The 27,041-nt window shown below is 38.5% G+C and overlaps 1 pseudogene; it reads left to right on the top strand.

Moving 5' to 3' along the window:
* The first annotated feature begins 6,686 nt into the window (after positions 1 to 6,686).
* On the top strand, positions 6,687 to 8,057 carry LOC127669227 (zinc finger CCCH domain-containing protein 15-like; annotated as a pseudogene).
* The last annotated feature ends 18,984 nt before the right edge of the window (positions 8,058 to 27,041 follow it).

Here is a 27,041-nt window from a genome sequence, read left to right as displayed (position 1 = left end):
TAGCACCTTAAAGGCTTTGATGAGTCCTGTGAGGAGAATCCATTTGGTTTTGCCATCACTCTATCTGTATTCTGCTATATAACAGATGTGACATAGTCCCCATGAACCATGATGATGCTTCTAGACACAGGTACTTTCTTGAAGCCCTTTACCAATTTGTCATACTAGATTATAATGACTCTTTAAGTCATAACTTTGAAGTAACTTCAGTAATTTCAATCACACAAAACCTCTGTTCTAATTTATCCTTTATAATTTCTGAGTTCTAATGGGAAATTTTTATTAATTAGGATGAAATTTTCTTTTAAAAATATTTTAATATTTGGTGTCAGATGATAATTTTCTGCATTATATTTCTCCTGCCACCTTGCAGGACTCAGGGATTGAACCCTGTTCATTAGGCTTGGGTGTAAGTAGCACTTGCCTGTCCAACATTTATTTGTTCTAACTATATAATTAGGAGATTATTATTTTAGAAAATCTATAAAATATATATAAGCAAAAAAAATCTCCCGTAACCCTGCCACTCTTAATTTATTATATATTCAGATTGATTTGTGAGAATATTTTAAAATCAAATATACCTGTGACTGTTTCTTGTATTTTCTTTTAATTAGAATATATAACTTTGATATTATTGTATGATTGTAACAATAACAGACAAGGAATATTCTGGCATCATTTGGATGTAGTGAGAGTATATTTGATATATTGACTCATGGTATTCAATCCATTAGGATGGATCACTTACATTACAGAGATTTTTATTAAAGCATATTGTGCTTGTTTTGATAGTTCTCAGGGTACTTCTATGAATAATGCACTACATATACATTCATATACAAAATAACATTTGTATACACTGTCATTTCCCAGAAGTGTTGTATGAACCAGCTGGGAAGGAGACAGTCAGGGATATGCTACTGGAAGTGATGGATATAGCTTTAAGGCTTTGATACTAAGAACTTGCCTTCCTTCCCCAAGGTAATGAGCATGAGTGACACCAAGTCTTATCTTTATCTGCATGTCTTTGAGTGTGTACATGTGCATGTAGATGTCATGTCCCCTGGAGCTAGAGTTACAGACTGTTTTGAGCTGCACAATGTAGGTGCAAGAAATTGAACTCAGATCCTCTATAAGAGCAGCAAACACTCTTAACCACTCAGGCATCTCTTCAGACTCTAGGTCTCTTATTGTTATGTTTTTCCTATCTATTTTAGTGACGCACAGTTGAACATTAGAACATGGTTCGTATATGATTGGCCAGGGAGTGACCTATTAGGAGGCATGGCCTTCTTGGAGTATGTGTGTCATCGTGGGTGTGGGCTTAAGACCTCACCATATTTGCCTGGAAGTCAGTCTTCCACTAGCAGCCTTCAGATGAAGATGTAGAATTCTTAGCTCCTCCTGCACCATATCTACCTGGATACTGCCATGTTTCTGCCTTGATGACAATGGACTGAACCTCTGAGCCTGTAAGTCAGCCCCAGTTAAATGTTGTTTTTTATAAAATTGCATTGATCATGGTGTCTGTTCACAGCAGTAAAACCCTAAATAAGACAAGTTGGGAGAAGGATTGAGGAACCCAGAGGGGATAGGGACTCCACAAGAAGACTATCATAGTCAACTAACCTGTATTATTGGGGGTTCCCAGAAACTGAACCACCAAACAAAGAGAATACAAGGGATGGACCTAGTCTCTTCACATATATGTAGTAGATATGCAGTTTGGTCTGCATGTGAATCCTCCAACAACTAGAGCAGGAACTTATGCTAACTCTATTGCCTGCATCTGCTTCCTACTTCCCTAAATGGTCTGCTTTGTCAGGCCACAGTGGGAGAGGCTGTGCCCAATGTTGCAGTAACTGGAGGTTCCAGGAAAGGCTGGTACTGGGGGAGGCTCCCCTTTCTCAGAGGAGAAGGGGAGGGTTGGGGGGAGGGAACCATGAGAGGGGTACTGGAAGGAGGTGGGGCTATGATTGGGATGTAAAGGTGAATAAATAAATAACTTAATGAAAAAAATACCTTTCATGCTAATTAGCACCAATTTTCACACTTCATAGTTTGAACTGGCCTATGTTATGTTTAATTGAATACTATATTGATATCTTTAAAATATTTTATTATGCTTATTTATTTACTTATTTATTTGTCTGTATGTGCATGCGTGTGTATATGTGTGTGTGTATGTGTGTGTGTATATGTGTGTGTGTGTGTGTGTGCACATGCTCATGTATGCACATATAAGAGCCTGTATGCCATACAGATAGGTAGAAGTTAGATGACAATTCATAAGCAATATTAGAATTGAACTATGATCCTCAGCTTTGGAGGTAAGAGTCATCATCTACTGAGTTATTTTGCCACCTCCTGGTTATGGATGTTCTTTTTTTCTTATTGAATATAACCTTCATTTACATTTCAAATGGTAAAACCTTTCCAGGTTTCTCCCCTCCTCCAAAACCCCTAACCCCTCCTCCCACCCCTGCCTCCAAATATATGCCCCTCCACCTGACCCACTCCCACCTTCTCCACCCCTTGATTTCCCTTTGTTGGGGAATCTATTGAGCCTTCACCTGACCAAGGACCACTTCTTGGTCTCTCCAATTTATAAATACTACTATAGTCTATATCAAAACACATAGTAGGTCTAACTACTATACTGGGCTCCAAGGCTACTAGAATAAAACAGACATGAACTTGGTTCTTGAGATGCACAGTTTGCAGTGAAAACAGAGGAACTAACATGAAGACAGAGAGTGACATAGTTGATGGGTAACTACAGTAGTGAACGCTGGGACTTGGGAACCAGAAAAAGCCTCCTGGAAGACAAATTCTCTGCAGGAAGATGAATAGGGGCTCTGAGCATGGACACAGGAAATTACAGGTGCTTCCAGCCTTTGTGCTTGTGTAACATGTGAGAAAGCACATAGCTTTGAGTATAGATAACATGTCAGGGAGAAAATAAGAACTCTATAAATACAAATAAGAAACAGGCCTAACTGAACACATCCAATGGAAAAAAGATAGCCTTTTCAACAAATGGTGCTGGTTCAACTGGAGGGCAGCATGCAGAAGAATGCGAATTGATCCATCCTTGTCTCCTTGTACTAAGCTCAAATCCAAATGGATCAAGGACCTCCACATAAAGCCAGACACTCTGAAGCTAATAGAAAAGAAACTGGGGAAGACCCTTGAGGACATCGGTACAGGGAGAAAGTTTCTGAACAGAACACCAATAGCGTATGCTCTAAGAGCAAGAATTGACAAATGGGACCTCATAAAATTACAAAGTTTCTGTAAGGCAAAGGACACCATCAAGAGGACAAATCGGCAACCAACAAATTGGGAAAAGATCTTCACCAATCCTACATCAGATAGAGGGCTAATATCCAATATATATAAAGAACTCAAGAAGTTAGACTCCAGAAAACCAAACAACCCTATTAAAAATGGGGTACAGAGTTAAACAAAGAATTCTCACCTGAAGAACTTCGGATGGAGGAGAAGCATCTTAAAAAATGCTCAACTTCATTAGTCATTAGGGAAATGCAAATCAAAACAACCCTGAGATTTCATCTTACACCAGTCAGAATGGCTAAGATTAAAAATTCAGGAGACAGCAGGTGTTGGAGAGGGTGTGGAGAAAGAGGAACACTCCTCCACTGTTAGTGGGGTTGCAAATTGGTACAACCACTCTGGAAATCAGTCTGGCGGTTCCTCTGAAAACTGGGCACCTCACTTCCAGAAGATCCTGCTATACCACTCCTGGGCATATACCCAGAGGATTCCCCACCATGTAATAAGGATACATGCTCTACTATGTTCATAGCAGCCCTATTTATAATTGCCAGATGCTGGAAAGAACCCAGGTATCCCTCAACAGAAGAGTGGATGCAAAAAATGTGGTACATCTACACAATGGAGTACTATTCAGCCATTAGAAACAATGAATTCATGAAATTCTTAGGCAAATGGATGGAGCTAGAGAACATCATACTAAGTGAGGTAACCCAGACTCAAAAGGTGAATCATGGTATGCACTCACTAATAAGTGGATATTAACCTAGAAACCTGGAATACCCAAAACATAATCTACACATCAAATGAGGTACAAGAAGAAAGGAAGAATGGCCCCTTGTTCTGGAAAGACTCAGTGAAGCAGTATTCAGCAAAACCAGAACGGGGAAGTGGGAAGGGGTGGGTGGGAGGACAGGGGGAGAGAAGGGGGCTTACGGGACTTTCTGGGAGTGGGGGGGCTAGGAAAGGGGAAATCATTTGAAATGTAAATAAAAAATATATCGAATAAAAAAAAACCAGGCCTAAATGGAGCCTAAATTTCAAAAGCACAAGTGAATGATTTAAGCTTTCTACTGGTAAAGGGAGGGGTATGGAAGTAAACTGATTGATGCAAAGAATGCTGGGAAGTTATGATTACAACTCCTTTGCATACTCACAATACCAAGGGTGAGATAGCTCCAAGCCTATGTGTGCATCTATTTCAAAATTTCAAATCATCACTCTGCGTCTCATTTTTAAAAAAGATTATCAAATATTTGATTTAATTTTCTGGTCTTTACTATTCTTGTTAATATGGCAATTATTTATACTTCTAGTACTGGAGTTAAAACAGTAGGAAGGGAGCATGAAATATATTATTTAGCAAACCTTATATACAGTGGCAAGAAAAGTTTTCCATGTTTTATACTCCTATGTTTATGCTGGGCATGTTAGCTTTGGGTCCTGCTACTTTTATATAAAGGTTTTCCAGAGAGGGTGTTGATATGGGTTTATTTGATCATTTGTATTTCCTTTCTTTTGTTGTTATTACATCACTTTATTATCCTGAACTCATAAATAAATTGTCATACAAGTAGATTATAATAACGTCTCAAATAATAGTCCAACCCAAACTCTGTTGACCACAGTGGACTTCTCTACAATCAGAAAGGCCATATGAAATCATGAAGCTTTGCACATTCACTATTAGTGACACTTTCCTAGATGTAATTACTAAAAGCAAGAACTATGACAGAGTTGAAACTAGAAAAAAGAAATCATTTTATGTCCTTTTCCAAGACACACGTGTCCTTTGCCTGCACTCCATTTTTCCTTATTACCCCTCCCTTGGTCTCTTTTCTGAATTCTGTACTAGCTTCACACTGACAAGCAGTTTATATAAACATACATACATTATTTCTTAGAAAATCTTCTAGGACCCACTTCAGATTCCTGCTGTGAAGATACATCCATAGGCAGGTGCATTGCCTGGGGCAAGCAGCCGAATGTCAAAGGGCCTTGTCCTTCTGTCTCACTGGCGAGACCTTTAAAGCAATCTGATGTGCTAATAAATCCAGAATGATTGGTCCTTCATCATTGGTGGAAGGGGACTGTGAATGGCCACTCATTTGTCATAAAGATTTCAAGAGCCACTCATATCATCTCAAGGTTAGGAACACTGCCAATAAAGTAGTAATTGCTTACTGATGACATCACAAAAAAAAAGAAAGAAAATCTCAGATTACTTATTAGAATATAAACATTACAGATGCTCAATGATTCATGTTTTCCCTAAAGAACTAAGGTTTATTTTGCAGAAATAGATTTTTTTGTTTATAAATAGGAGCATTAACTTATTGTTAAATTTTTGTAGGGGGTAATTTCATTCAAATATACTTATCTTGAAATTTGTAACATATCATTTACTTTATATTCTTTTCCACTCCCAAGAATGCATGCAGAAAAATGTTTCTTTTTTTTTCTGCCTAGTTTGGAAAGATAGTACATGAAGAAGAACGATGCTTCAGTACCATTAATAATCATTACCAGCAGGGCCTAACCCAGCATCTATGACAGTAATAGTCTCAGGGACAAGCTCTGTCTTGGTTGGGGCATTCAAGTCTCCTCCTCATGCCCCGTAATGACCCTTGTATGACTAATCTGCAGTGACATTTAAGTATCTCTCACCTAAAACTGTTCATATTAATTTTGAAAATACTCATTTGTGGTATATTTACCAGCTAGAAATGCAGTTGAGAAATTAGTAACCCTTTTAACATAGGTGTTTATAGAATGCTATCGGATTTGTTCTTTGTGACCATAATGTCCAAATAATATTAAATAAAGTAAAATATGAAAATTAAAATATAATTAAAGAAAGACATTTTTAGAAACGCTTTTCGTAAATTGACAGATAACATTTTGGAAGCTTTATGAGAGGTACATCCCAGAGAAAGAAAACGTATAGTGTAAAATTGCCCAAAAAGGACATTTAAAGGAGTAGAGGAAAAGCAGCACAAAGGCTCTTTGGCAAAAGCATGAGAGACTGGGCTGCTGTGTGAAGTGGGCTGACAGAAATGACCGGAAGTGCTGCAGAGCTCCGTGCGTTAGTATGATGACCACTCACCTCAGCAGGAGAAACTTTCAATTCTTTGAAGATTGTGCATTTGAGAAGATATGAGTGAAACTGTCCATTTGACCTCATTGGCTTCATTGGTGGTGACCCGGAGGATTTCTAAGGTTTTGCCTCTGTGTTGACTTGCTGAATATATAGATAGTATGTTTGCCTGCTTGATTCTAACTTTTTATCCTGAACTTGAGGATTGAGAGAGAGAGGGGGGCCACAGCAGCTGAGGCAGTGGCTGGGTGTTCCTGTTCCTGCAGAGCTCCAGGACTCCCTGACCGCCATGACCATAGCCATCTGTAGCCATCTGCATCACAGTCCTTTTTGGGGCAGTAAGAAGGAGGAGCAGAAAAAGAAGGAGAAGATCATTAAGGACAAAACTTTTGGACTAAAGTATAAGAGAGGAGCAAAGCAACAGAAATTTATTAAGGCTGTTACTCATTAAGTGAAATTTGGTCAACAGATTCCACGTCAGGTAGCACAAAGTGAAGCTGAAAAGAAATTGAAGAAAGATGACAAGAAGAAAGAACTACAAAAACTAAACGAGTTGTTCAAACCTGTGGTTGCTGCACAGAAAATAAGCAAAGGTGCAGATTTCAAATCTGTGGTATGTGCATTCTTCAGACAGGGACAATGGACTAAAGGAGATGAATGTAAGTGCTCTCATGACCTCACTTTGGAGAGAAAATGTGAAAAATGAAGTGTTTTCATTGATGTAAGAGATGAAGAGCTTGAAAAAGATACTATGGATAATTGGAATGAGAAAAAGCTGGACGAAGCAGTAAACAAGAAGCACAGTGAAGCAGAAAAACAAAAACAAAAGCAAAAAGAAAACAACAACAACAAAAAACCCCCCAAAACTCAACAAGTATGCAGACATTTTCTTGAAGCTACTGAAAATAACAAGTATGGCTGGTTTGGGTGTGCCCCGGAGGTGGGGGCAATTGCATGTATCACCATGCATTTCCTCCTGGGTTTGTGCTAAAGAAAGAAAAATGAAAGAAGAGAAAGAATACAAAATCTCATTAGAAGATCTAATTGAAAGAGAGCATTGTGCTCTAGGTCCAAATGTTAACAAAATCACTGTAGAATCTTTTCTTGAGTGGAAGAAAAGGAAAAGACAAGAAAAGATTGATACACTTGAACAAGATATGGAGAGGTGGAAAGCTGACTTCAAAGCAGGGAAAGCACTGGTGATCAGTGGTTGTGAAGTATTTGAATTTCATCCTGAGATGGTCAACGATGATGATGAGGAAGCAGACCATACCCATTACATTCAGGGACCAGATGGTGACGTGGCTGATGATTCTATGGGTGTAAATGACATAGGCTGTACATCCCAAGAGATGTAGAAGAGACAGGTATCAATGTAGCCAGTCTTGAAAGATACAGCACACATGTGACAGATAGAGACGAGAAAAAGTTAAGTGAAGCTTCTGGAGGTCTGATGAAAAATGGTGGAAGAAGTGATTTGGGCAAGGACAGAAGAGTGGGAGGACAGGAAAATGGATCCATCGATGCTGCTTCAGTTGATGAAGACCTGTTCACTGGTGAAGATCATGGTGAACTAGAAGAAGAATTGAACACTCTTGATTTAGAGAAATGGCAACAAGGAGTAAAATTATGTCAGCTCAATATGATCAACATGAACTAAGATTTATGATGTTAATTGTTTGGCTACCTAGAATCAACAAGATGTTTATTTCTCCGTGATGATTCTGGAGGAATTGTGTCCTCCACAAAAGAATACTATCCCTGTGTCTTCTCTTCTGATTTTGACTACATTTCATAGTAAGTTCAGAGTAGGTGGTGATAAATTAAAAATAGTCATTACAGAAGATGATTATTGTTGTAACTGTCCACTCATGTAGGAAGTATAAGTGCTTTTCCAGCTTTTGGTTTTCATTGGGCATGCGTAATTTCCAGGAACAACAAATTCATGCTTAAAATACTTGGTTTGATGCAGTTTTTAATGAGTGATTTCCTTTCCTTTGTATTTATGTTTTAGAGATTGCCTGAAAGGTGAGCACTGTACTTGATAAATCTGCATATGCAGATTCAGGATTGTACATCTGTGGACAACTGGGTGGACACTGAGAATGGGACTTATCAACCTGGCAGGGTCAGCTACAACGCCCTGTATTAAAGCTGTTTGAAGTTCTCTCCTTTTTTGCCCATAAAGTTGTAAATAACACCATCATATGAGAGAGAGAGAGAGAGAGAGAGAGAGAGAGAGAGAGAGAGAGCTGTTTGCATCTCCTGGTTAAAAATGCCTTCAGTATCTCTGTCACATGTGACCTGCTCACCACAGTTTTTCTTTTTAATCAATCAATCAGTCAATCAATCAATTAATGGTGCAGTGGTCTTCTCTCTGTGTAGTTTAATTTTGTTGTTTCTGTTTCCTGGTCTCCAGTGAATTTGGGTACTTGTTCAAACCCTCCCTTCTTGAAGTTATATTTCTACTGAATGTACATCTAACCTGAGTGTCTGTATTATTACTTTAGTATATTTATCATCTGTACTTGTCCTTGATTTTAAAAATCCTTCTGATTTGCACTATGCCTTGCCTGGGGCAGCTGAGGGAGTCAGCAAGCATTTGTTACAAATTCATATATTACTCTCTCTGATCATAATTTCCATTCCCTGCCATTGATCTCCAGCTGGGTCTCAATTGAACTCAACAACTGCATAAAAACATGACCTGACCAAACTGAATCCTGAACCAGAACCTCATTTCACCATGCACATTTCTGGTAGTCTGTTGTATTCTATTTACAATATGAAAAATCTATACAGGGAATTTAAATACCAGCCAACCTTAGATAGTATCTTCTAGTAACAGCTTCAAGCCTTGTAAAAATTTGATTCTACAGATACATATTCAGACACAAATGACGTGTTAAGAAAATGCTATAAAATTATGGGCCTTCAAATACCTAGTTTTTGTTTTCCTTTAAAATCTTTTCTATTAATCATTAAGCATCTGCAAGTGTATATGCAATAGTGTTCTGTATCTATTAGAATAACTTTCAGATGTTAAAACAATAAATAACAATTTAGACTCAAAGGAGATATCTACTTTTAAATGTGCTGATCAGTAATTGTAGCCAAGTAATCTAGAGTCAGAAAGACTGGGAGTCAGAGCACATGGTAGAGATAGCTGGGTTTCTAATTATCTCTATAAATGACTTTCTATTGGTCAGAAAAAATAAGGCAGATGCAGATGAGAGAAAGCAAGAGAGAATGAGCACACTTGCCGGATGAGAAAATGGCAGATTTAGTTGAAATCTGGAATAAAGTTTCAGCATTGAGATGATATAAAATCAGTTCTGAAAAGTAATTTAAAATGCAATTGTTAAATCTAGGAATTTAGTGTCATGCATACAGAGAGAAAGATGCAGCTGGGAGGGTGAGTGCAGAGTAAGTAGAATCAGTTCCAGATGTGAGCACTTACGAATTCAATACTTGTTGATTTACTGCTGGGGACAGCGGTGGCAGAGCCACAGGTTGAGCAATCAGTACTGGGTTCCAAGACTTGAAAGGGAAAAGCAGCATGCAAAACAGCTTGTTCTGGAGCAGATTTCCCCTAGTTCACACACTGGGATTGCTTAACTAGTTTGATAAAGGGAGAATGCCTACGTCCCATACCTAGAGTCTTAAATTTGTTTAATGTGTGGATAGGATGTTGGGGTTTCAAAAGATGTCCAGCTAATTGTCATGTGTAACCAAAATTGAAAATTACTACTTGAGAATCATAGAAGGTAGTTTAGATTTCTGCCAATTTGTGTGTGTGTGTGTGTGTGTGTGTTTGTCTGTCTGTGTCTGTGTGTGTGTGTGTGTGTGTGTAAACACATATGAAAAGGTAAGAGGGAAGAATAATAAACTAATTAATGGAGGAAGATATGGACCTAAAGCAGACATGCTCAACCCTCAGGTAAACTTCTGCTTACTTACCTGTTTGACAGCTGGTTCCTGAGCAGAGCACCTACTGATATGGACATTGACCCCTGACAGAGTTTTCTATTTGAGTTATAGTAGTAAAATTTTAGCTTAATAGCTCATCTTATGGAACATAAAGTTTAAGTTATAATTAGGTGGTAGGGACAGGTAGAGAAAAAGAGGAGAAAAGGGAAAGGCTCATCTTGGAATAATCCTAGGTAAGAGACAATCCAAACATCTTGGAACAAAAGAGTTGAGATGTGTTCTTCCCAAATTAAAATAAGCATGTTTGGGTGTAATTTATTTTGAACTAGGCACATTCTTGATCTTTTTAGTCAGGAAATAATTTTTAGGTTTCTAAATATCTTGATGGGAAGAAGGTCTGGTGCCAAAAGTCTGGGGCATTTCCCCAATTATCATTTAGAAGTGGCTAGGTTGATGAAGGATGGAAAAGGAACAACTTCTCCAAGAGCAGAGCAAAGATCCTAGACAACAGTGAGTTGGGAAATTTCAACGAAAATCAGGGTCTAGTTAAAGAACATTCTCCATCTTCTAGTATGCTATATTTTATAATTGCTATGGGATATTGACTACTTTTGTCTGTCTGTATTATGAATGTGTTTATCATCCTTATCCTGATCCTGTTTTACTATTTCATTCAAGGTGTACATGACAAAGCTTATTGTAATTTTAATTCTATTGTTTCCATACAAAAGGAAACCATACTCGGGGGGTGGAGGGATCCTACTATACATTATTAGGTGATCCTGAACATGAACTTCAAAACATGCCAAATACTATGTCCCATTGTTCCTATGGAAGTGACAGATTCTGGAGCTGTTGCAGAAAACCAGTGGGATAATGATAATCATGAACAGGGAGATGGAAGGAAAAGTCAAAAACGTCTGTAACGCAGGATACATTTTAAGGATTAAAAAGAAAAGGAATTACTGAATACTGGAATGGATGCAGAAGGGAAGGAAGAATTAAAATACTTGTGAGGTTACACAGTGGTGTTGTGCCTTGACATTGAGAATAAAGAGGAGAGATAAAAGGTTGAAAATACTGATATTAAGTGTTGTACAAAACAGTTAAAAGTTGGGAATAAGTAGCTGTTTTAGAAGTTTACACAGTAAGTTATGATTGTTATAAGAAATCTAAGTTTCTGGGAGAAACTCAGAAAACTATTTCCAGTCAAGATATATACACTTTTATAAATAAAAAAGCTAGACCAGGGCCGAGCATGATGAATTTTCAACATTTTAATGGACCTAGTATTAGGGAGTGAGAACCTGCAAAGGAAGGTGTACAGAGAATATCTTTTGTATTGTATGAATGCAATCTTAAAACTTATAGCCTATACAAAATGGTAGAACAGAAGGTGGGACACCCCATCCAAGAGGCAGAAAGAATTTTGGAATAGAGCCAGGTGCAGGAGATTCTCCCAGGAAGATGTGATGAGACTGACATATGTCACCTGAGCACAGGTAACCAGCCACGAGGCAGGATGTAGGTCAGCGTAAATGGTTTATAGTAAGTTACGATGTCATCAGAGAAGAGCCTAGCTATAAGCCCGAGGTACTTGTAAATAAATTTTGAGTCTGAGTCTTATTTCTGGGAGCATGGGGTTGGGAGGAAGAATCAGGACCTAACTTGTACATGAAGGTAATAAGGGATGAATGAGAGAGCACATCTCTTAGTGAAGAATCCAAGTTTTGCCCTCAGTAAGGGATGGGGTAGTTGGGCCTCATGCCTCTGTGTGGCTAAAGACAGAAATATGCATACTGGGACAAATGTACGGACGTCACCTGAGGAACGAGAGGGGGATGAAATAGAAGGCTTTCTTTGAAGAATCTCTCTATACATGTGTAAGCAGAAAATTTCGGGATTGATTATTTAATCTTATTTCAGATCCAATATGTCATTGTAAGTTTGCACAAAACAGGATTGATAGAGTAGAGAGGGGAAATGGCTGACCAAACAGGGAAGACACTGAAGTTCTTGAGAAGGCGAGGTGGGGAGGGTAGTCATACATCCTACACAAATAGGAATTGAACATTAGTAGGAGAGAGGAAGGGGAAAATGAATTTAGAAAAACAAAGCTTTGTGAGTTTAAGGCTGAGAATATAAAGCAGATAATTGATTTCTTTATTCTCTGGGTAATGTACTCAAGTAAGGAGAAAGTATGCGTAAAATAGTTCATAATGAGTTACAAAGTAACAGTGGTGGAGGATCACAGTCAGCACTGACATCTACCCCTGCCTTCTTGTTATACATGTCACAGGATACATCAGGTTGGTTGAGTGACTTTTCTGCTTGTACATAGGTGATGATAGGCTGTCTTATCCTCAGGACTAGTGATCAGAGAAAGGAGTTAGGGTAGGGAACACATTAATAAAGCAGTGAGAATGGTGGGCCTTGAGCAAGGGCGGCACAGGAAAGTGGGTGCAAGTAGAAACTACCCAGAGGGAAGCCTGCAAAGCACAAAGAGTTCACTGTTGCTGGAGGAACAAGTTGGGGGAGGGGATGATACTTGAAACCAACATGGAGGAATGAAGACCATGGGATGGGTGGGTGAGGTGGAGAGAGTGTCCTTGGAGATGTTGAAGCAGCTCTAGTCCCTGTGAAGGCTGTTGAAATGGCATGCTGAAGATGATAATGGTTCATAGGGAAACTGTGATCCTGGAGATAATATGGTCCACAATTTTGAATGAGCAAGTCTTTGAAAGATGGTTTCAGCCAACATGGGGCTAGAGTGAAATGTCTGAATGACAAATGAAAAGACTCTTTAAGAGATCTGCGATGGAGAGCATCCTTAATAATGTGTGTTTTCCTGCTGCAGGCAGGTAGACTAGGTTCAAAGGGAATACATATGAACAAAGTTTTTCCTTAAAAGGGAAGGTGGCATCCAGATGCCCTTTAAAATATTCCAAGCAGAGGGGAGGAGCGTTTGCTGATTCTAGGCTACAAAAGGCAGGGGTGGGTAGGGGTTGAAGAACCAGAGGAAGATGATACAGTGCATAATAATGTACAATTGAAAGAGCATTTGGGTATAGGAAGGCCACTGATTTGCTTGAGTTGATTTTATAACCTGTCACTTTGCTGAAGTTGTTTATCAGCTGTAGGAGCTCTCTAGTGGAGTTTTTTGGGTCACTTAGGTAGACTATCATGTCGTCTGCAAATAATGATAGTTTGACTTCTTCCTTTCCAATTTGTATCCCTTTGACCTCCTTATGTTGTCGAATTGCCCGAGCTAGTACCTCAAGTACAATATTGAAAAGATAAGGAGAAAGGGGGCAGCCTTGTCAGGTCCCTGATTTCAGTGGGATTGCTTCATGTTTCTCTCCATTTAGTTTGATGCTGGCTACCGGTTTGCTGTCTATTGCTTTTACTATGTTTAGGTATGGGCCTTGAATTCCTGTTCTCTCCAAGACTTTAAGCATGAAAGAATGCTGAATTTTGTCAAATGCTGTTTCAGCATCCAATGAAATGACCATGTGGTTTTGTTCTTTGAGTTTGTTTATGTAGTGGATTGTATTGATGGATTTCCGTATATTGAACCAACCCTGCATTCCCCGGATAAAGCCTACTTGATCATGGTGGATGATCATTTTGATGTGTTCTTGGATTCAGTTGGCAAGAATTTTATTGAGTATTTTTGCATCGATGTTCATAAGGGAAATTGGTCTGAAGTTCTCTTTCTTTGTTGGATCTTTGTGTGGCTTTGGTATCAGCGTAATTGTGGCTTCGTAGAAGGAATTGGGTAGTGTTCCTTCTGTTTCTATTTTGTGGAATAGTTTGAAGAGTATTGGTGTTAACTCTTCTTTGAAGGTCTGGTAGAATTCTGCACTGAAACCATCTGGTCCTGTGCTTTATTTGGTTGGAAGACTTTCTATGACTCCTTCTATTTCTTTAGGCTTTATGGGACTGTTCAGATGGTCTAGTTGGTCCTGATTTAATTTTGGTATTTGGTATCTGTCAAGGAAATTGTCCATTTCCTCCAGATTCTCCAGTTGTGTTGAGTACAGGCTCTTGTAGTAGGATCTGATGATTTTTTGGGCAGGCTGAGAAAGAAATTAGGGAAATGACCCCCTTCACAATAGCCACAAACAGTATAAAGTATCTTGGGGTGACTCTTACCAAACATGCGAAAGATCTGTATGACAAGAACTTCAAGACTCTGAAGAAGGAAATGGAAGAAGACCTCAAAAAATGGAAAAACCTCCCATGCTCATGGATCGGTAGAATCAATATAGTTAAAATGGCCATTTTGCCTAAAGCACTATACAGATTCAATGCAATACCCATCAAAATCCCAACTCAATTCTTCACAGAGTTAGAAAGAGCAATTATCAAATTCATCTGGAACAACAAAAAACCCAGGATAGCTAAAACTATTCTCAGCAACAAAAGAAAATCTGGGGGAATCAGCATCCCTGACCTCAAGCAATACTACAGAGCAATAGTGTTAAAAACTGCATGGTATTGGTACAGTGACACACAGGAGGATCAATGGAACAGGATTGAAGATCCAGAAATGAACCCACACACCTATGGCCACTTGATCCTTGACAAAGAGGCTGAAAACATCCAATGAAAAAAAGATAGCCTTTTCAACAAATGGTGCTGGTTCAACTGGAGGTCAGCATGCAGAAGAATGCGAATTGATCCATCCTTGTCTTCTTGTACTAAGCTCAAATCCAAATGGATCAAGGACCTCCACATAAAGCCAGACACTCTGAAGCTAATAGAAAAGAAACTGGGGAAGACCCTTGAGGACATCGGTACAGGGAGAAAGTTTCTGAACAGAACACCAATAGCGTATGCTCTAAGAGCAAGAATTGACAAATGGGACCTCATAAGGTTACAGAGTTTCTGTAAGGCAAAGGACACCATCAAGAGGACAGATCGGCAACCAACAAATTGGGAAAAGATCTTCACCAATCCTACATCAGATAGAGGGATAATATCCAATGTATATAAAGAACTCAAGAAGTTAGACTCCAGAAAACCGAACAACCCTATTAAAAAATGGGGTACAGAGTTAAACAAAGAATTCTCACCTGAAGAACTTCGGATGGCGGAGAAGCATCTTAAAAAATGCTCAACTTCATTAGTCATTAGGGAAATGCAAATCAAAACAACCCTAAGATTTCATCTTACACCAGTCAGAATGGCTAAGATTAAAAATTCAGGAGACAGCAGGTGTTGGAGAGGGTGCGGAGAAAGAGGAACACTCCTCCACTGCTGGTGGGGTTGCAAATTGGTACAACCACTCTGGAAAGCAGTCTGGCGGTTCCTCCGAAAACTGGGCACCTCACTTCCAGAAGATCCTGCTATACCACTCCTGGGCATATACCCAGAGGATTCCCCACCATGTAATAAGGATACATGCTCTACTATGTTCATAGCAGCCCTATTTATAATTGCCAGATGCTGGAAAGAACCCAGGTATCCCTCAACAGAAGAGTGGATGCAAAAAATGTGGTATATCTACACAATGGAGTACTATTCAGCCATTAGAAACAATGAATTCATGAAATTCTTAGGCAAATGGATGGAGCTGGAGAACATCATACTAAGTGAGGTAACCCAGACTCAAAAGGTGAATCATGGTATGCACTCACTAATAAGTGGTTATTAACCTAGAAAACTGGAATACCCAAAACATAATCCACACATCAAATGAGATACAAGAAGAAAGCAGGAGTGGTCCCTGGTTCTGGAAAGACTCAGTGAAACAGTATTTGGCAAAACCAGAACGGGGAACTGGGAAGGGGTGGGAGGGAGGACAGGGGAAGAGAAGGGGGCTTACGGGACTTTCGGGGAGTGGGGGGGGGGGCTAGAAAAGGGGAAATCATTTGAAATGTAAATAAATTATATCGAGTAAAAAAAATAACAATAAAAAAAAACCAAAAAAAAAAAAAAAAACAAAAACAAAAAGAAAGAGCATTTGGAGGCAAAGGTTTTTGAGTAGGCTCTCTGGAGTCACTGTTGCAGCTGCTTCTGCTTGTACATCTGCATCCAGCATCACTTTTCTAAGGCTAACTTGAGCTCATCTCTCTAGTAGCTTTTCCTGTGTTTAGGGAGGAACTGGAGTTTGTCCATCTTAGCATTTCTTACTCACACTAGATGTCACTGTTGCTTGCCTCCTAATTTCAGTCCTCAGCTTAGTGTGATTGTTCAGTGTGGCAGTCATCACCCTGAGGCCACCCTTTACCTTACCCACACAAAGACACACACATAAGGTTTAATGAGACTCTGGTGCTTATAAAACCACTGAAGTGTTAAATAGCTTAGGGTTAAACAGAGCTTCTTATGTATATATTCTAAGAAGCTGAATATTTAGTTTTTTTTTCCCCTGTTTTTTTTTTTCTTCTGCATTAGGGAATTAAAAGGCTGTGCATGAACTCAAATGAATTCTATGCAAAACCAAACCAAACCAAACCAAAACAAAACAAAAAACAAAAGCAAAAATGTTGCTTCCTTCTGTGAAAATATGACATTGTACTTCTAAATTCAAACTTGGTTAACCAAGGACCTCCTGACCCTCTGCTTTGGGGAGTGGGAAAAATGGTGTGAAATTATACATGTATGTTCATCACCTTGATGTGTGGTAAGCTATTTTCTTTGTCTAAGCATGTATGCAGTGTCTTTACGGTCTAATCTAGTGGCACAACCGTGAATGTTTTCTTAGTCCAAAACAGATGAGGGATTTTACCAGCAAAAGAGAATGTTGATAATTATTTGGGCAACTGGTAATGCGGTAATGTCGAAGTCCCTTTTACTATTAGAACCAGAAGTCACTTATAGCCAGGAAGCTATTGTTTCTTTCTTCCTGACAGAAACCTACCTCTTCAGCCAAGATTTTTCAGAGAAAGGGAAATTCAGATAGACAATATAGTTAATTTCCATTTAAATTTAAATTTCACAAAATCCATTCACTAAACCAATCAATACAAATATTTATTGCATACCAGAAATATCTCAAGCACTGCTTAAAGTGTTAGGGATACTATGGTAAATAGAGGTGAACTGGCTCTCCTTGTGGACTCTGTGTTGTGAGATAGAAGAGGCCAAAATAAATAGGAGACCTTGTCACCTTAGAGTGCAGTAGAGACTGAACCAGAAGGAAAGGATGGTGAGTTCTTGGGTACATGTAGGTCTCTGTTGTGCTGGTCAAAAATAACAGAATGGATGGCAAGACAAAGACCATTTGTGCAGAGAGAAACTTGACCCACAGGTCCTACTTCAGAGGGCTTGTTCACAGAAGGGAACAAAGGCTAAACAGGGAAGCTTGCATAGGAGAGGACAGATGGCTGGGAATGAGGATAGGTGAGAGTTTGAATCTACACATGGAGGAAGTTTATGTGTCACAAGTTCAGGGATTAGATTTTTTTTTTTCTGAGTGCAGAGGTGAATGACTGTGAGTTTTTTAAGGAATGGTAAAGTGATTTGGTTTGACTTTTAAACAGATTGCCCAGAATGTTCCCTGAAAGCAAGCAGGGACCAGAATGGAGAGTTAGGCCATCTGTTAGAAAGAAGGAACAGTGAGCTGAGGAATGGTGGTGATGAATCGGGCAAGGTCACTGGGGGGAAAATGCTGAGACCATTTCTTCAAGTCCAAAGGTTGAAGTTCCAGTTTGACTTTTTTTTTTAACCAGTTAGTTATTATAGAGAGGAAGTGGTTAGTGGAAGAAGAAGGGACCAGATTTTAAAAGGGCAGAAAAAAAAATCTAAGAGCATTTCCCTAATAGCTGCTTTTACTGTATCAACCAAAGGCCTTTTTCATTCTGCATCAAACTTGCTGCTATTCAGAAGATAAAGGTGAAACGGTGAGGGTTGCTTTACTCTCATTAGAGGTGACAAAGAGGAAAACCCAACAAAGTCAGGAGCACAACATATGGACTCCCCTGGGAGCTGAGGCACAGGACCTCATAGTTACCTTTCCAGAAATCCTTAAGGGACCTGGAGAGAGGCGGGTGGATACTAACAGCTGTGTTGAGCTTCCCAACAAACCATGTGAAAGCTTAAGAAAAAGAGGGTAGGAGGACGGTAGAAAAAGGTACACGGTAGGAAAAGGTACACAGCAGGAAAAGGCACACAGCACTAACAGGCCTGCTGTTCGCACAGCGTTACTGTATTCATGTGCTCGCATGCTACTTCCTGACTTCAGCTCATTGTCCCATTGCCTCTGTAAGCAAATGCCAGTAGCACACACATGCTGTAAAGCCAAGGCAAGGTGGTTTGCAACCACTTGCTGTTCAATAGATAATCTGAACTGGAATCCAGAGCCACAGGATCAGGAATCATGCTTTGGTGGCTCCTAAAGTTTTTCACTGGTTAGATATTTTTTCTAACTTATGTGAAACTGGACATGTGGAATGCCTTTCTCAGTGTTTATTCTCTATGAAAAAAATCTTATCTTTTACAGTAAAAATCCATTTTCTTAGTATTTACTGAGTGTTTACAAAATCTTATTATATATTATGGCCTGACCAAGATAAAAATCTTTAATGTTTTCTTCTTTCCTGATCTTTCTCTAAAACAGTGTTTCTAACTGCCCAATGCTTAAAAACCATGAAGGTTTTTGCCATACAAATAAACACTTCGAGTAGTGAGTATATTCCTGTTAAATATCATTTTAAGACACAGAACAAAAACATGCTTGGCAGCACTGGGAGCCCCTTACAGTAGGGAATCCTCTAGGCATGATTCAGAGCTTTGTTGCAGGTTTCACAAGCTGATTCTCCTTGACTTCAGCTAATAGGGATGTGCTGGCAATATATCAGAAAGCTCTCTGGTTTGTTGAGAGGCCTAGAGATAGGGCAAACTGACAGGAATACAGCCCGTGAGGCACATAGTCAAGGTCACAACAAAGAACAGCATAGAAAGGACCTGCTGCTACCATGCCACACTAGCATCACCTCCACCTTTGTAGATGCTTCATGGAATGCATCCCAAACTGTCCCTGTTTCGTTCTGTCACTTGTGTGTAATTCCAAATGCCTGGCAGAATCATCAGATTAGCCAGGCTTTAGTCACCTGCCCAACCTATAGGTGACAGCAAGAGGTTGCTCTGAATCTCTTAGATGTTCAGAGAAACGACCTTGTCTTTCACCATATAGGGAATTTCAGTTGTTGTACAATAAAGAAAATACAAACATGGAAACTGAGAGAGTAGAATATTTAGGCATAAAATATTCATAAGAAAATTTTAAGTTATCTAGAAAATGGAATTTGGTTATTGAAAGAAACTACATCAATGATCTCAGAATATCTTGAGAGCAGGAGAGGGGTCCCTTCCTCTCTATTTGCATACAGATAATCTGGCCAGCCATTTAGCTTTGAATTGAGAATGCCAATATGACATGCTGCAGATACTGGAATAAAGACCAGTTAGCATCCTTCTCCCATTTATTTTATTATCTCTGATAGATTGTGTGGGAATAGTCTCTAAGCCATCAGAAAGCCTTTTACACTTTGCTTCTGACTGTGTCTGATTTTCAGTGTGCTTGGAGTTCAGTTATTTATCTGTCTATCTATCTATCTATCTATCTATCTATCTATCTATCTATTTATTTATTTATTTATTCATAATGGAGCACATTCAAATCAGCTCTTCTCCCTGCCCCAACCCCAAAGGAACGTTGTGGTTTTGAATTTTATTATTCCACTCAGAGATTAAGCATTTGTGGCACTATATTCTGAAATGTACACTGCCAACCTACTATATCATTCAAAAATGATGGGACAAGGTTTTAATTCATGCATTAATTATAGTGTTTACCCTAGCTTTCAAAGCAGAGATCAGAGGACATTCAAGGAACTGTTAAAAATCTTCTTTAATGTAGTATGCTTACTTTTATTATACAGGAATTTTAGGTTCCTATGATAGGAGGAAAATAAAATTAGATTTATTAAAAATGAAAAATATCAGGCAAATGGATGGAGCTGGAGAACATCATACTAAGTGAGGTAACCCAGCCTCAAAAGATGAATCATGGTATGCACTCACTAATAAGTGGGTGTTAACCTAGAAAACTGGAATACGCAAAACATAATCCACACATCAAATGAGGTACAAGAAGAATGGAGGAGTGGCCCCTTCTTCTGGAAAGACTCAGTGAAGCAGTATAGGGCAAAACCAGAACAGGGAAGTGGGAAGAGTTGGGTGGGAAAACAGGGGGAGGGAAGGGGGCTGATGGGACTTTCGGGGAGTGGGGGTCCAGAAAAGGGGAAATCATTTGAAATGTAAATAAAAAATATATCAATAAATTTTAAAAAATAAAAATAAAAATAAATGAAAAATGTCATTATCAAAAATATAGCCAAAATAAAATTAGCAGTGTTAAATGTTATGGAAATTGCAACTGTCAGAATAAAGCATTAAGGAACTGGAATAGAACTATTTATTTAAATCTACTTAAAGCAACCAATCATTAATCTTGACTTAGCAGGGACTACTCACTATAGGCTTGATACAGTGAGACTTGACTCAAATATTATTTATGACCCCTATTCACAAAGTCTATGAAAATGATGACTATAGAAAATAAAGTATTTATTTCATTCAAGGTTCCTTAGTTCTCTTTTCCTCAATATTCATGTGACAATTTAAGACTCATTTCTGAAGTATGCAAGTATGGTACCAAAGAAGCAGAAGACCACAGAAAAACGGAGCAGATACTCTTTTCTCATTACGACAAATATAAAATTAATAATACAAAGAAAAGAGTAAGTAGAAAATTCAGTAAAATTCTTTGCTGTGTATATTTTAGAGGAAAAAGTTCCTGTTTGAAAGAGAATAAATGTTGTATGTTTTATGTTTCTAGCATGTACCAACTATTTGTTGTTTCTTGATATAAAATAGCATCCTATTTGACCATTTCTCAAAGACAGGGAGTATGGAGTAAATCATTCTTCTTTCTTCTCTCCTTTATCCCACCTGCCACCCCACCCTTCTCTCCTTCCAACCCTATCTCTCTTTTTCTGTTCTCAATGTGGTATGTGATATATGTGTGTTTGATGTATTAATGTAAATATAAAGTGCACATACCCCTGCATATGCACATGTGGGGTCAAGGATAGAATGCCCTCCTCCAATTTGTCTGCCCTCTTCTGGAGATACAAGGCCTTTCATTGAGCCAAAAAGCCATTGTTTCTGTTAGGGTTACTGGTCAGCAAGCTCTCAGAAACCTATTTTTGGTTCTCAGTACTCAGTTATGAGCACACAACTGTGCCTGGGTTTTTACCTGGTGCTAGGGTGTCATGACCACATACTTGGATACCAAGTACTCTAATACACCGAGCATCTCTAGAGACCAGCAAACATGTTTTCTACTTTATTCAGTGTAATCTCTGAATGATCCCACAAGGTAAGTACTATGAGCTCCACTGTATAATTAACAATTTGAGGATTAAAAACAAGGGGACACTTGTACCTAACCTTGGTCTCTTTGTCTATATTGACCCTTTGTGTGGCAGTGAAGCCCTCACACAGACCACCTTTTTTAATGTCCTTGGAGTAAAATCATGTTATTGCTTACCAGGTTTTATTTGAGAACAGAGGTCATTTTCCAATTTTGAATATATCTTCTTTACATAGGACTTTGAGGTTCTTAGAAAACCATCAAAATGATAATGTTTTGATGTTTCTGGACTTACAATGAACCTCTCACAGAAATCATTAGATTGTTCTACCAGAAGTTCAGGCATCCTTGGCAGAGACTTTGAATTTATGTCCTTGTAGCTATCTGAGTATGGTGGAGATTGGAGTAGATTCTTAGAATCATGACCAAGAACAAAAGTCTGTTGAGGCCATGCACTAGCAAATTCTTCTTGCTAGCATAATAATTTTTCATTGGGATTTGCACATCTTTTTAGTGGTGATAAAAATATTAGTTTCTAACAGTAACACATATCTGATCATATTCCAAGCATTGAAGAAGGCATGTTAGTAGGATGGAGCAGGAAATTTATATGTGCCTGGAAGACTTGTAGTTTTTCTCTTTTTCCACTTTTGATCTGGAGGCTATAACTTTTCTCCTTGAGTTTGAATCTGATGCTTTTGCCTCACTACAGGAATGAGTCACTTCATTTATTATAACTTAAATTCAATTGTAAGTGTTTAGAATGGCTCAGGAAAAATAATGGTTTCACAACACAGGTTTCTTGATCTATTTGTTTTGAAAAAAGGGAAAATTCAGAACACAGAAAGACATTCATTTTTATACCAAAATTTTTAATAAGAAAAATTATAATTTTATAAACTTGTTATATCCCTGTATCTCACAAAGTTTGAGAAACAAGAAGACAAATAAATTATGTTTTGTACATACTATATATATTTCAGCTATAAGAAATCTAGACTGATGTAGCTACAAAGACCACTTCATTGTATTCTGTCCTCACATACCCACTCACATTGTTTGAAGACATTGCATTACATCATATTACATTATTAAATTAAATGTTTGAGAATGTTTTACAGAGATGAGATAATCTAGACAAGCAAAAAGTATATGAAAAGTTCAGCACGTAGAGGGTATCTGTATTCAAAACTGAACGTGAACGACAAAACCTACTGTTTGCTTTTTTTCAAATACTTCAACTGGCATGAACCATCTGCATTACACATCAGTGGCATCACTTGAAGCTTTATTTGAAATTGAAGTAAAGCCTTCCTAAGGGCAATTTTCTTACTTATATCAGTATCATTGGACATTTTCCTTTACTTTAAGAATGGGTTGAATATTATTTCTTCTTTAAATCACTATTTGTGTTGACATTTAAGTGAAGGGGTGTGTACATGCATGGGGCATCATGTAATTTTCGATAGAACCCTATTGGTTCAGCTAATACCCATATAATTGGAGTATATATAATGTTTTCAGAAATAGAGCTTCACTTTCTAGCCAAGGTTGACCTCTGTAGCTGTCCAGTGGCCATGGACGAACTGGGTTTACCTGAAAGGAGGTCTGGAAAAGAAAAGTAATGGAGGATGGGGAGGCGAAGACATGGGGAGGTTGAGGAAGGTTGGGTGTTGGGTGTTGGGGGTTAAAGGGTGGGGAGGGTATGAGAGAAGAATGAAGCTAAGACAAGGTTCTGATGAAGGCTTCAAGTTTAATATTCAGCGCTGCATTTATATAGGGCAAGCCCACAGACCACATCCTTTTTTTTCCGGCTGTGTTATGTTGCAAAGCAAGGTCAGGGGGCAGTCTATTCTTCTAAGTTCCTTTAGGAAATTGCCCGTACACGTGAAACCAAGGCAGATGACTCCACCTAGGTCATTAAGGTCCTCCAGTGACAAACACTCAAGGTCTATTCAGATTGCTCATGGGAAAAAAAGCAACTTAAGGTTGGGAAGGGCACAGTCCTCAAATATTTTGTAGATCAGTCTTGCTTAAAACCCACAGCAATCTCCTGCCTCATCTTCTCAAGTGCTCAATAATATTTACTAACAATATGCTATTTGTTTATTCATGCCAATTCTATACAATATGTTGATGTGTTGACAAAAGCAAAGCAGCATTGTATGAACCCTCTAGTAAGTACTCATGAGAGAAATAAAACAATTCCATTTCAAGAAGGATTGTTGTTGCTAGTTCCTGGTGCTATCTGATAAAGGTCTGATACTTCTGTCTAACTTGATGATCTAGAAAGTTTTCCTTAACACCAGAGCCAAGTCATGAACCATGAAAATATAAAACTTTTCTTGTCAGCAATGAAGATTATTACATTTGCATGTTCTTTAATACAATCTCATCTTTGTAAATTAGAGATTGACATTTTGTTTACTTCATTTGACCATTCATTGTTTGCACTATCAGTAAACATATAACCTGGCAAAGCTGAGTTACTTATGAACTAATAGTAACTACTCATCATGTTCCATTTTCAGAACCAAGTCATATATATTATAGAGAATTAAGACAATAGACAGAAAAAAATGTTTTTTTCTAAATATGAACCTGGAAATTTTTTTCAAAGGAGGCTAGAAAGAAGGGGTATGTTGGAAGGGTATTGGCTGAAACATTTCAGATATTTCTGCCCATTAGCACTTCTTCCCCAAGCCCTAAGTTCACTGTAGTGTTGTCAGGGCATTTTGCAACATCTAAACTTCTTCCTAATGCATTGTTTTCTGTACTTATCTCATCTGAGTGAAATTAAAGCTTTAAGTCCATCTAAGTCTTAAAGTTGCTGAGTCTTGCTTGTTAAATGGTCTAATTCTAACAAGCAGAATGAACCCAGGTAACCTTGTACTTGTTTCTCTCTTCATATCCCCTTATGTTCATATAAAACCTATATGTCTATAGTCTGTAGACAACAGTCTATAGTCACTAGCCAGTGTGTTTAAAACACAACTCCTTCACAAATTGTTTTAAATATCTATCATTTTATTTTGAAAAAAATATAACCCCCTAGGAGGAATATGTTTATTGCCTGCCTTATTGATTTTTAAATTCAATACAAGTAATTTATTTAGTTTTTTCTCCCCTTAGTGTGAAAGTGTTAACTCAGAAACTTTGAAAAGGTCATAGAACACTGACCCCTCCCAGAAGGGAGAGACTAAATTACATTCCTCACACCACAGGGTTATGCCTATGGCTAGGAGAGGCCCAGAGTCTGTTGGCCACCTATCTCATCCCCTATCAACCAATTAGTTTAAAGACAACACTATTCTGCCAATTACATTGTGCCTAATGGCAGATGCGAGAGAACTGTATAAAAGGCCCATGCAGCCCAGAGTGCATGTCGTTCTGTCTCCATGTGCATGGTAGCCCCACCATGCTGGATAATAAATAAAAATTCTCCTGATTTTTACATTGATTCCTCTCTCTGCATGGTCCACTCAGGGGGGATCTGTCCAGTAAGTTAAAACTCCCTTGAGTCTTACAAGTGCTTTGACACTATTCATCATCCCTCTCTGAACTCTTCTCAGAGCTACCACTACTTCCCTACTCAACTAATCTTTGCTCTTTTTCTTTTTCCACATAGACTAACTGGGCTGCCCAAATATTCTTAGATGTTTGGTTTTCTACTGAAGCATGATCAGCTTATCAGGGGAAACACATAGAAAACTCTCTCAGTATCTAGCAATTGCCAATAGAATTGGAATTGAATGGAATTTGTGCCTGAAATTCTTCTCCATGTTTTAATCTTGTCTAGGTTGGGCTTGCACAGGTATTGTAATACTGTCACAAGCACTGTGAGTTCCTATGTGTAGTTGCCCTGCTATGTCCAGGAAACAACATTTTTTGCACTCATCTACCACTTTAAGCCCTCACATTCTTTCAGACACTCCTTCTACAGTGAATCTTGTGTCATGAGAGGAGGAGTTGTGGTATACACGCTCCGTTTAGGGCTGACCATTTGCATTCTCTTTATATCTGTATTTTGGCTAGTTTTTCTACCAGTTCTATACTGAATTTAAAGCATTTAGAATCATCATGGGATGAGCCTGTGTGGACATGTTATATATGCACTGTGATATGTTATTTTTGGTGTGTGTCTGTGTGATGGTGGTATATGTGTGGTGTGATATCTGGTATGTAGTATGTGTCAGTACTGTGGATATGTATGCTTGTCTACATGCTAGAGAATCCAGTTACTTTCAAACTTTCTAAGCACATATTCTATCAGTGAGATACTCACTCAGCTAAGAAGTACTTTAAAGCATTGCTTCGGTTTTCAAGTGAGCAGGTTAGATGAGGTGAGGCAGAATTCGTGGCAAGCCTATGACATGGTTACATACTCATAAAGGTGTTTTACCTTCTGTCACAGTAATTCTCTTTCTAGGCCTGTTATGGGTCAGTCCTTTCTCAAGGGATGTATGTTTAAGTAAGACTGTTTCTCATGCCTTTAATACTACTACTTGGGAGGCAGAGGCAGGAGGATTTCTGAGTTCGAGGCCAGTCTGGTTTACAGAGTAAGTTCCAGGGCAGCCAGGGCTACACAGAGAAACAAAGACTATTTTGAACTCATCCACATCTTTTCAATTAAAATGTAGCCCTTTGAGATACAGCTTTGTGAATGAAGGTCTTCTCATATTGTAAAACTTGGAGACTCCATGGGACTATTCATATACCTGACTCTATTGTCATGAAAATAAAAGTCTGTGGGGATCAGTATTTGGCAAAGTTGACTTTAAGGCTCCTAATAATCCTGGGGATCTTGGCATTCATTCATTATTACTTCTTCTTTTCTTATCAGTTCATAGATTAAAGCTGTAAGGAAATATTTGACCCAATATTTTCTTTTTGGGGGGGGGGGGGAGTTAGCTCACTAAAATGGTGAAAATTGGGTTGGCAAATCAATGACTACTAGAGAATCGTGATACAAGGTCTTCAGAACTCTATGTAAATTTCATGGTTGTAGGATATGGAGAGAGTGGAAACTGAAGTCGCCATGGACATAACTAGGGTCTAAGACTATTTAGCCATTTATTTTATTTTATTTTATTTTATTTTATTTTATTTTATTTTATTTTATTTTATTTTATTTGTGCTTTTTCGAGACAGGGTTTCTAGGTGTAGTCCTGGCTGTCCTGGAACTCACTTTGTAGATCAGGCTGGCCTTCAGCTCAGAAATCCACCTGCCTCTGCCTCCTAAGTGCTGGGATTAAAGGCGTGCACCACCACTGCACAGCTATTTGACTATATATGGATCATCCCAGTTCCTTCCGTTTTTTTGTTGGA

This window comes from Apodemus sylvaticus, chromosome 19, assembly GCF_947179515.1.
Source record: "Apodemus sylvaticus chromosome 19, mApoSyl1.1, whole genome shotgun sequence".
Classification (NCBI taxonomy): Eukaryota; Metazoa; Chordata; class Mammalia; order Rodentia; family Muridae; genus Apodemus; species Apodemus sylvaticus.
Note: the sequence above shows the minus strand (reverse complement) of the source record. Positions and strands in the feature narration are given on the sequence as shown.